At 42.9% G+C, this 10,302-nt stretch overlaps 2 long non-coding RNA genes across 2 annotated transcripts; one reads left to right on the top strand and one right to left on the bottom strand.

Moving 5' to 3' along the window:
- Window positions 1-2,470: 2,470 nt before the first annotated feature.
- Window positions 2,471-6,670, bottom strand: LOC137851325 (uncharacterized). Its single transcript, XR_011093123.1, has 3 exons — window positions 6,444-6,670; window positions 3,612-3,788; window positions 2,471-2,843 (listed from the first exon to the last, which is right to left on the bottom strand). It is a non-coding gene; the product is annotated as an uncharacterized lncRNA (long non-coding RNA).
- LOC137851324 (uncharacterized) lies at window positions 6,625-9,541 on the top strand. Its single transcript, XR_011093122.1, has 3 exons — window positions 6,625-7,104; window positions 7,364-8,064; window positions 8,169-9,541. It is a non-coding gene; the product is annotated as an uncharacterized lncRNA (long non-coding RNA).
- Window positions 9,542-10,302: the final 761 nt, after the last annotated feature.

The following is a 10,302-nucleotide window of genomic DNA, read 5'->3' as shown; positions in this document are numbered from 1 at the left end:
AATTTAATTATTGGCTAAATGTAGTGGAAGGATACTGTCTTATTTAAGACTGAAAGGGAGTAGTTAAAACATCTACTGCCTCTAGAATGTCGTAGTGGGTTAATACATAATGACGATAATTATACTAAATGAAGAATGTTCGAGTGCTTACCAAGCTTAATTAAACTTTGCAGCACTCCTAAGACAGAAATATTGTTATGGTAATTTTAACAGGTAGGTAAATTGCTCATCCTGGCACATGAAGGCTGGGTAATTTACTCAAGGTCACACAGCAAGCCTGCAGTATATCCAACGTGGAGCCTATCACCTTGACTCCTAGGCTGACTTCCTTCTGCAGTCTTCAAAAATAATTCCTTCTCTCCTAATGGCTTAGCTTTGTCTGAAGCAGAAGCTGGCTTTTGTTCACAAACTTGATTGTTGATAAATTCCTCTATCCCCAAAGACTCATATCTCCAACCTTTCCTCAGTAATTCATGCCAATGTGGCAATTTTCTAGAAAATGAAGGATGTGAGGGCAAGGAAGAGGACAACACAAAGAAAGAGATGGAAGTAAAAGCTAATACAAGAGAATGGAATGAAAGGAACTAGAGGCAGAAGAAAATTAGGGCATACAAGTGAAAGACAAAGGAGTCAAGGGGGAACAAAGGGTCAAAAGAAAAGTGAAAGAAATTGGTGATAATGAAATGGGAAAGGAGCCCATCAGGAATTAGCAGACTGAAAATTGTGAGTAAAATAAAAATGCTGTAAGAACTGAGATTCAGAACATTTAGTGGAAATGTGTTAAAAGTCAAAATCTACTATCTTCACTATAGCATTCTGTTTACATGCCAGGAAATTTCTTACATCCTCAGTCTATTGAGTGGTACCGTACACAGAGATGGAAAAAACCTGCTGCCTCTGAGCAGAGATAAAAAACATAGCAAAGCTCCTGCAGAGTAACCCTAAAATGGTAACACGAGCAGACTGTGAAAGGAGTCCCTACCGAGATCTTTTGATTAACCTTGCTATGATGTAAGTGGGGAGCCTAGATTAAGCCGGCCATTTCTTCCATTTCTTTTTCTCTCATTTTAGGTTAGAATAATGCAAATAACCGGTAAAAATACATACATGAGGTTTCTTTCTTTCTTTTTTCTTTTTCTCTCTTTCTTATTTTTTTTTCTCCAAACTGTCAATCTTGCTTCTTTATTTTGACATATAACTTTTTTTTTTTGCCCGTTGAAAACAAGAATAGTTCAAGATACGATTAAAAAGGAGTAGATGGCAAATTCAAAGATTAAAACCCACATCTTAGCTGACAGATGTGGCCTTCCAAACCCAATTAGCAAATCAATGTTTTGAACGTATAGGAGGAGCAGGAGCAATCCAATAGCTCTTGATCCTAAAGTATTTCTCCTAGCACACACAATGTGCGGCCAAAAAGAGCCAGGGTGGGATGCTCTGCTCTTCCCTGTGATGATGGTCATTCTCATACATTCTTATAGCTATAGTATGGAAGAGAATGTAAAGCTCTGCTTAAGTTAATGTTTCTAATGTATGAGATCTTATAGACACCTCTGTGGCTCCTTCCATGCAGATTACTCCTTCTCAGACAAGGTAAGAAGAATCTTCCCCTCTCTCTAGCCAATTCTTTAAAGAATCTTTGGTTTTACCAGGATTTCTACCAGAAATAGATAAGTACTAGGAAAACAGAAGATCGTTTCTATTCTCTCATCAGTAGCATTTTCTGTTGCTTTACTGGTCTTCTTGCTCAGTCTCCCCAGCACAGTTTGTGTGTTGAGGTGATATGCATGGACAAATACAGTGGTGATACAGTTAGGATTGTTTTGTCTGTTCCAGGCAGACAAGCTCCCCGTTAGTTGTCATACACAGAATTTACTGATGTTCCCATATCACGACATACCAGGTCTGCTGATAAGTTTTCACAACCTATGGCCATATAGAATGGTTCCTTCTATCTGAAGCTTGGATGACTGCTTGTTGTCCGTGTGACCACTCTTATTTTCAAGTTTTATCCTCGTACTAGGTGTGGCTAAAATGCAGCAGCTAGAGCACATGCATGAGTGGCAGGAAATGGCAGAAATGCAGCCAGAGTGAATTCACTTATCTGAGTGAATATTTACACAGGGGGTTTTGTGTTTGGCTCGTTGAAGCACAACAAGCTCTTGTGATTCAGTTCATCAACCAACTGTTAATGGCTTGAGGTTAGGATTAGATTTCTTTACTTACCACCCTGACTGCACATCCCAGCCGCTGAATAATGCATATAGATACAGTCACATGGCACATGTGGGTTTACTTAAAATTAATCCAAAGAAATTAAATAATCTACTATTCACTGACCCATTTTTGATTTGCCTCAGTTTTCACCAGGGAATATGCAATCTCTGGAGTAGTAGATTTGTTTTGCGAATTGTTTGTTCTGGCACAGTCAGGTAATCAGAAATGTCATTGCCGGTGGCTATTCATCACATTTTCTAACTTTTGATTAAATATCTATCATCATTTTTACTCAATATTGGGTATTATTTCCATGACTTTGAAATGAGAATTGCAAATGCTTTGATAAAGAAATTGAAAGTGTGGAAATTTGGGAAAGATTTCTTGCAGAATCCTGTTTATAGCTTTCTCATGCTGTGGTTAGTGAATCTCAATAGTTATCGTCTTTTCAGCAGCAAAGTCAATGATCGGTGTAGGTAATAAAGTAGATAATTTAAGTCCAACTCATGCCAGGCTGTTCTTCTAGTGGTCAGAATGAAAATAAAAGTGCAGTGAAATATTGCAGGTCCCAATCCTCAAGATCAGAAAATCCATCCCTCCAGTATGTCCCTTGAAGCTCTACACACCTAAATGTAGAAGGCAAACAGCATCTTCATGGACCGGACAGTACAGCAGAGCAGCAACAACTTGGGCAAGTGTTGCAGTCCTCAAAACTTGACCGATTTGATCAACCCCTCTGCTCCCAGTGTTCAGACAAGAAAATCCTTCTGGATTTCTTGCCACAGCTCCTCTTCAGGCTTTACAGTTCTTTGCCACTCACAAAGGGGATCGAGGGGTAGGTGTTACACCTGAGCCTGCAGGCAAACATCCTGGCCTATAAAATTAAGCAGATTTAACAGCTGAGGAAATTCTGTACTCTTCAGAATCAAATGCTCTCTGTTCTCATGGAGAAAGCTGGAATCCATCATGTGTCACCTGAACAAAATCTACTCTTTGTAGTAATGCTCATATGCTACTTTCCTGAAGGTACTGTAAAGTCAGGTAAAAATCTCTCATGCCAAAGTCTGCAAACCTGCTATAAGTTCCCTTTTCCCCATCACGATGCATCATCATCGCAAAGAGACACAGCAAAATTACTAGTGGAGCAGTGGGGAAAAACAAATTTGGGAGAAAGAAGAGAGGGCAGTTTGTCTTTTAGAATTGTTAAAGGAATACTTTGATTGAAACTCAGATATCCACGTTGGATAGGTAATTCTGCTGGAATGAAAGAATCCTTGTTTCCAACTCAGGAAAAAAAAAATCATGAGAAACTTCTAAATTAGCAAAAGGGTTTCAAATGCTCATTGTTCTGAAAACATTTGATCCCTTTTTCATTAAGGAAATAAAGACTGTACCTTCATCTGAAAGATTCCTGGCCTGTGTCCCCATTTTCCAAGCATCTTCTGCCTTTTCCCGGGTGTTTGGGTTGGTTGAGGGAGTCCCATCAAATCCAGGTCCATCACTGGCAGCCAGAGGTTGCTCTCTCAGAGCTTTTTGGACTGCTGATTCCTTGTCCCAAGGATGACGAGACACTACACAGGAGGTGCATTAATTTCTGTGTCTCCCTGATCTCTTGAGCTATATCTTTGTGTCCCTGCCTGAGCTATGGTTTGTAGAGATTTGGCCATTTCCATTTCAAACCTTACAGCCTAGGAAATACATCTCTATTTTTTTGAGTAAGTCAGCAATGCTGCAATGTCCTGCAGGTCCTGAATGACCTAAGGCAGTTGGCAGAAGTGGGGTGACACAGAGACCTGTGGCTGTTGGATGCACAGAGATCTCTGGTGTGGGGACACCCAGAGGAAGCTCAGGGATGTGTACCAAGGCTGCAGATAAGGAAAACCCCCACACAGCAGCAGCCTATACCTGCTGTTTTTCTGGCAGACTTCATTGGAAATTAGACATCTTCACAGATAAAGTAACATTTCTCTGACCTTACAAAATAGCCTAATTTTCTCTGATGCGATTTTACTAAGCCTTATTATTACATTATCTTCAGTCCCACGATCAGACAGAGATTAAATCACTTTAAACTATTTTATGAAGCACAGAACAAACAAACACAACAGAACTTGATTCAAAGTACTTCCTCTGAAAGCCATATTAGATTAAAAAAAAAAAAAGTCTGTAAAAATAAAAGCTTGGATCTGGTTTCATCGTATGTCTATAAATCCAAAATGAGTACACCAAATGCAATGGAATTATTTAGATTTTTTTACTACTAACAATCAGTGTTATACAGGATTTCTACTCTCTCACCAGATCCTTCCCAAATCAAAAGTGACTTTTTAAGGCAGCTACTTTAATGTTCTGGGGGCAAAAGTTTTTGTATAAATTCACATTCACTCGAATGTTTACAACATTTCTTCTTTTTACAAGCATTCTGGTAAACACAAGTGTTTGTGGAATGCAGCTGAGTGGCGTAACGAATAGCAATAAAACCAGTCTTCAGTTTTTATTCAAAGGGATAGTCTTCTTATATTCTTGTTAAAATATTCCTGAACATTGGTTGCTGTATGTAAGAGCTTTTGGGGAAAATATTAGAAATAGTTCGAATTTGTACCTTTTCCCAGAATTAAAAAAAAAAAAAATATATGTTTTTCAAACAGTTATATGAGACATCAAAGATGTCAACATTTCACACACTCATTGGCAAAATGCCACCAGTGGTGCTGGGGACCTTTCCAGTTTAAATCAGATCAGCTTAAATCCCGCTGCAATGGGTATACCTCCTCTCATGTAAGTGAAACAGAAAACCATGTCCTATGCCACGGGACTGTTTTAAATTCCAAAACTCCCTTTTGCAGCACTGTAATGAGTGACTCCCATAGGAAAGGGGAGCAGGCACATCACTGGATAACACACACAAGGGTTTAGGCACAGGACTGGCACTAACAGTAGTCTACAATGTTAAAGATGATCCAAGTCAGCAAAGACAACCGTGGTAGCATTCACATCTGCAGTTCTCCCCTCCAGAGTAATCTGTGAATGGGTAAGACCTGGTGTAGCAATCTCGACCTGAATTACCCATTACCTGATCTTTTTCTGCACTCACAGATGTGTGGCCTCTGTCCCAGCATCTGATCTGTGCCCAGCTGGTGTCATTCAAGTTTTGCTCCTAAGAGCTACACAGAGCACCAAAGCACCACCAAAGATGCTGTGAAGACCAACACAAATATTTGGTGGTAAACAGCCATTTCTGAACCCCCCAGGGAGCTGCATCTCTTGCTTACTGCAGCTCACACAGCCTTTCTGATGGGATCACTGAGCTCCCAGACAGAGCTATTTTGTCAAAGAAATAATTTAAAATGAAAAACATCAAATAGGGACACACAAATGCAATGTTGACTTCTAAGAATGAGTGTTCACACCAGAAACCAGACTCTGTGGGACTTAACTTTCATCCATCCAGAAAATAGAAATCGCTTTTGTGTAAAATTAAAATGCACGAAACCAACTTGACTCTTAAACACTGAGCATTCACAATAAGCTGCTTGTCCATAGCCTGATGTATTTACTAAAAGCACATTCAAGAAAAACAGGAGCTACTCAGAGGCAATTTACAAACAGGAAAACAGAGGAAATTGGCTGGGTAATTTATTCTCCAGGAAGTATTTGCATGGTTGTATAAGCAAGGCACCCAGCAGAAAGGCACTGTCACGTCGTACCTGCTCGTGGCTTAAATAGCAGTGTCCCCCAGCACATCCACCGTGTTAGTGCCAGGTGCCTGCTAATGCAACATAAAAATTGCAGCTTTAAGTGCCAAGTGGAGGCTTAATTTTAGGATTTGTTTTCCTCATGGAAGAAGACTGAAAACCCATTAAAGCCCACGCAGTTACTGTTTTGCTTCCTGGTGACTGCAGCTTCATACACACACACAAATACATATGTCGAACCCAGTCACTTATAGAAGTGGGTGGCATGTTGGGACACTGAGACCAGATTCAAAGTTTTCACCTCTTTGTAAAACTTATCCCTTTTATATTCCAGTGTCTCCCTGCTATTCACTGATGGCACCTGCTTTAGCCAGTGCTGTTTTGTTCTCTACTCAAATCCCCTGCCAAGCTCATCTTGTTAACACCGTCATTCTTCTTACCACTGGCTGCTCAAATAGGAATTAGCCAGAAGGAAAAATTTCTTTCCCATCCAGCAGCAACCAGCACTGAACTGCACCTACAACACTTTACCTGAAGATGTGAAGGAGGAGATAAATCAGAACTGAAGAGCTGTGGGGCAAAACTAGATCATTGTCTGGATTACCCCCCTTCCTCCCCCCAGCTTTCAGGTGTGCTCTTTTTCTGCATCTTTGCCACTGGTAATAGGGCCAGAGATTGACTGCAGCTGTGATCTGGGTGAGCACATCCCTGTTTAAGGCCAGGTCTACAGGTTTCTCTCTCTCCAGGAACATGGGAACAAAGGATTTGAATCACAATAAGTTCTAGTGAACAGAAATCCCAGCCAGGCCTGCCCCTTTGACTTTCTGCTTGTAATAACAATATATCCCTCAGTAATCAATAATGTTGCACTGGCAGCCCGAGGAGTGGGACTTGCTCCAGCTCAAGGATGAGGGAGGGAGCAGACATCCACACACCCAGGGAGATGCCTTCTGCTCCAGCTACTGAGCAGCACTTGTTACACATTAGCCTTAAAACATGACTTGGAAGTAATTGGTCAGCACTGCAGAAGAAGGGCTGTGTAGCCCCCTGTTAATGATTAGCTTTGTTGTGCATGAATTAGTTGACTTCCTGCAATTACTCCTGCTCTTCCCCACCAGGCAACGACAGCGCTCTGCTTTCCAAAGGCAGCCGGCGGGCAGTTTGCTGACCCTGAATGTCTGCTAGCTCCAAGGTGCTCATTTCATTTTCTGCACCAGTCGCTAGGCTGAAGCATCCAAATTCCAGCAGACACAGGATAGTTTACGGTTCGCTGTCTGCACCAAATGCTTAGCAGGAGGGATGAGGCAGAGGGAGGCTGTGGGAGAGCGGAATGTGTTAGCCCCGCCGAGCTGACAGTCACCCATAGAGGATCCTGTGTGGCTGTGGTCAGGAAAGTGACCCCATCAAAAATAAGTGTTGTTTTACGTTTATTCCTCTTCCATACTCTCCAGATCTCTGGTACTCCATCAGACAAGGCAGAGCACTTTGCTAAATGCCGATTCACCCCTGCACCTGGAAAATCAGGCAGAGTGCTCCTTGCATTGCACTGCATTGAAATGAGGGACACGTGGAACTGGAGCTCTCCTGGTGATCCTGTTGATACAGGAGGCAGTACCGAACACAGCATGCTTTGCTGCAGCACCCTGCTTCTGCCAGTTTGACTTTTACCTGTGCTTTTTATTTCGCTTTAACCAGAGCGCTGTGACTCAGAGGGCAGGCAGGAAAACGTGACAGCGACTAGGCACCATTTCCACGTTTTGCATTCAGACTTCTCTGACACTGCAAAACAATGGATGTGAGCAATCTGAAATAAATATTGATGCAGCAAGGCCCATGGATGCCGGCTCTGTTGTGGTCAGCAGTGCCAATTCTCACCTCAGAGCTCCCAGGCAAAGGACAGAAAGTACACAAGAAGCACTAATGGGTTTGCTACTGCCACAGAAAATCACAGAAAAACAGTCAGGAGAATGTTCCCAAAGGGCCTGGAAAAAGGATGCCGAGCTAAGGAAAGATGCCTGCAGGAACGCTGGGAATCTGCTGAAGGGAGGCTACCAGGGAGTGACGTGTCCATGGAAGAAAACCAGGAGGATGAATAACCATGCAGGAGGAGTGTTGGCAGACAGCTGTGCTCCTCTCTGGGGTGGAGATCTGGGTGGGTCCCAAGGGGCAGGGGTCATTCATGTGTTAGTTTCTTCAAGGGAGGAATTTTCTGTGATATTTTCCTACAAGGTATTATTTCTATTTGAAGTTTTACAGCGTACATGGGGTTCCAGATCCTCTTGATTATCTGCTTTGTCAGAGTCCTTGGTAATACAGCCTCCTGTCTCCAGCTCCCACCACTTCTGGAGTAAGGTGAAGGCATCCGATACCCCTCATGCTGGAGAATACAGTCATCACAGATGCACCAGGCAAGGGATGCTGGAAACAGAGCAGTGCTGCTTCTGATGGCATTTGCACTCCTTAACAGCTGTCTGCCAGAGCAGGAACCTCCAAAGAGCATAAATTTGCTGTGAAGTTGGTAGTGTTGATATGTCTTGCTTGATCCTCCTCATTGCTGTTTTGTGTCCTTTTCTGTCCATTTGATACAAATCCTGCCTCCTCCAGGCTCTGCAGGCTACCTCCAGAAAGCCCACTGCAGGCTCCTGCTTACCTCTGGCATCCCAGGCACCTGGAAGAGGCTGATCCAGATGCACCAGTTGTCCGTAATTTACCAGCCTTGACTAGCTGATATCTGTGAATGCATGGATGTCTTCACAAACTAATGAATACAATTAAATGAGATGGTAAAGCTGGGCGTTTGGTGGCTCTGTCTGACAGGTTGACAGGAGAAAGGCTCAGAAAAACATTTGTAAAGGAAATAGGGATGCACATTCACTTTAGGATATATTTACAAGTGGTACCTCACAGAGCCCCAAACCTTGTACAGACACAAAGTACACCACAGCATGAACTGCAAAGAAAATGCAATTTCAGCTTTCTACAGCAGTATAGCTGTATATATTGCTGAGCCCAAAATAATACACTCTTGTCTCTCAGCTCTGGCACAATGTTGAGACTCCAGTACTTGGTAGTATCATATTTGGTGACCTACCAAGTCCAAGCACTAAACCATGTCCCTTGGTGTCATATCCACATGTGTCTTAAATACCTCCAGGGGTGGGGACTCCACCACTTCCAATGCTTGACCACCTTCTCCATAATGAAATTCTTCCTAATATCCAACCTAAATTTCCAGTGGCACAACTTGAGACAATTTCCTTGTGTCGTATCACTTGTCACCTGAGAAAAGAGACTGACCCCCTCCTCACTACAACCTCCTTGCAGGTAGTTGTAGAGAGCGATGCAGTCTCCCCTGAGTGTCCTCAGCTCCAGACTAAATAGCCCCAGTTCCTTCAGCTGTTCCTCATGTTTTCCTGTTCCTTCACCAGCATCGTTGCCCTTCTCTGCAGACGCTTGAGCAATTCAATATCCTTCTTGTAATGAGTGGGCCAAAACTGAACACAATACATGAGGTGCAAAGACACAACACAATAAAATCATCTAGCTTGGAAAACACCTTCAGGATTGTGAAGTCCAATCACCAACCTGACCTACTGAATTCCATCACTAAATCATGCCCCTTAGTGCTGTGTCTGCATCTCTTAAACACCCACAGGGATGGGGACTCCGCCACTTCCTAATGTCCAATCTAAACCTCCCCTGGTGCAACCTGAGACCATTAATAGGCCTGAATTCAAGAGGTTCATTTGATGACTTCACTGATTTCGGAGCTGAACTCCTGGGGGCTGCCTCTGCAGCCAGTGCAGACACAGGGAGTTGCACAAAGTCATTGAGCTCGGAGGTGTGCAGGACCTCCTGCTGCTCTACTCTCACCGCAGGCAACCTTAAGAGATAGGCTCCTCACTCAGATCCACCTGTAATAGAGCCCAGGTGTCATGGGGTGAGCTTGGGCTACTGATTTCAAAGGGCTTTCTCTGGCATCAAGAAAAGGATACTTATATTTTACAGGAAACATTTAGAGGTGAAAAAACAGGTGAACTGTAGGAGTGATTAAAACTCAGGAGCAAAAATGGATGGTGTAACATGGGGCTGCTCAAAAATTTTCTTGATGGAGGTCCTACTGTCATAGCTCTATGAGCAAGTCACCTTCTGCTGGTACTGGGGAATTAACCTTCTGCCATTTAAATGAATGGCTACAGAGGAAAGGACTCAAAATTTCAGGGTGGTAGTGAAAAGTCCAGCTTAAGTGGTCATGAAAATTTACTGAGTTAGCAGAGATGGACTTGCTCTTGCAAACCCTGTAGGGCCATCACTAGTGCTTGCCCTGGCCCATTTGGCCCAGAAACAGGGCAGAGAGGCTGAGGGAGAGCCTTTTCCCAGCCTGGTGCTG

The sequence above is a fragment of the Anas acuta genome, chromosome 2 (genome assembly GCF_963932015.1).
Source record: "Anas acuta chromosome 2, bAnaAcu1.1, whole genome shotgun sequence".
Taxonomy (NCBI): domain Eukaryota; kingdom Metazoa; phylum Chordata; class Aves; order Anseriformes; family Anatidae; genus Anas; species Anas acuta.
Note: the sequence above shows the minus strand (reverse complement) of the source record. Positions and strands in the feature narration are given on the sequence as shown.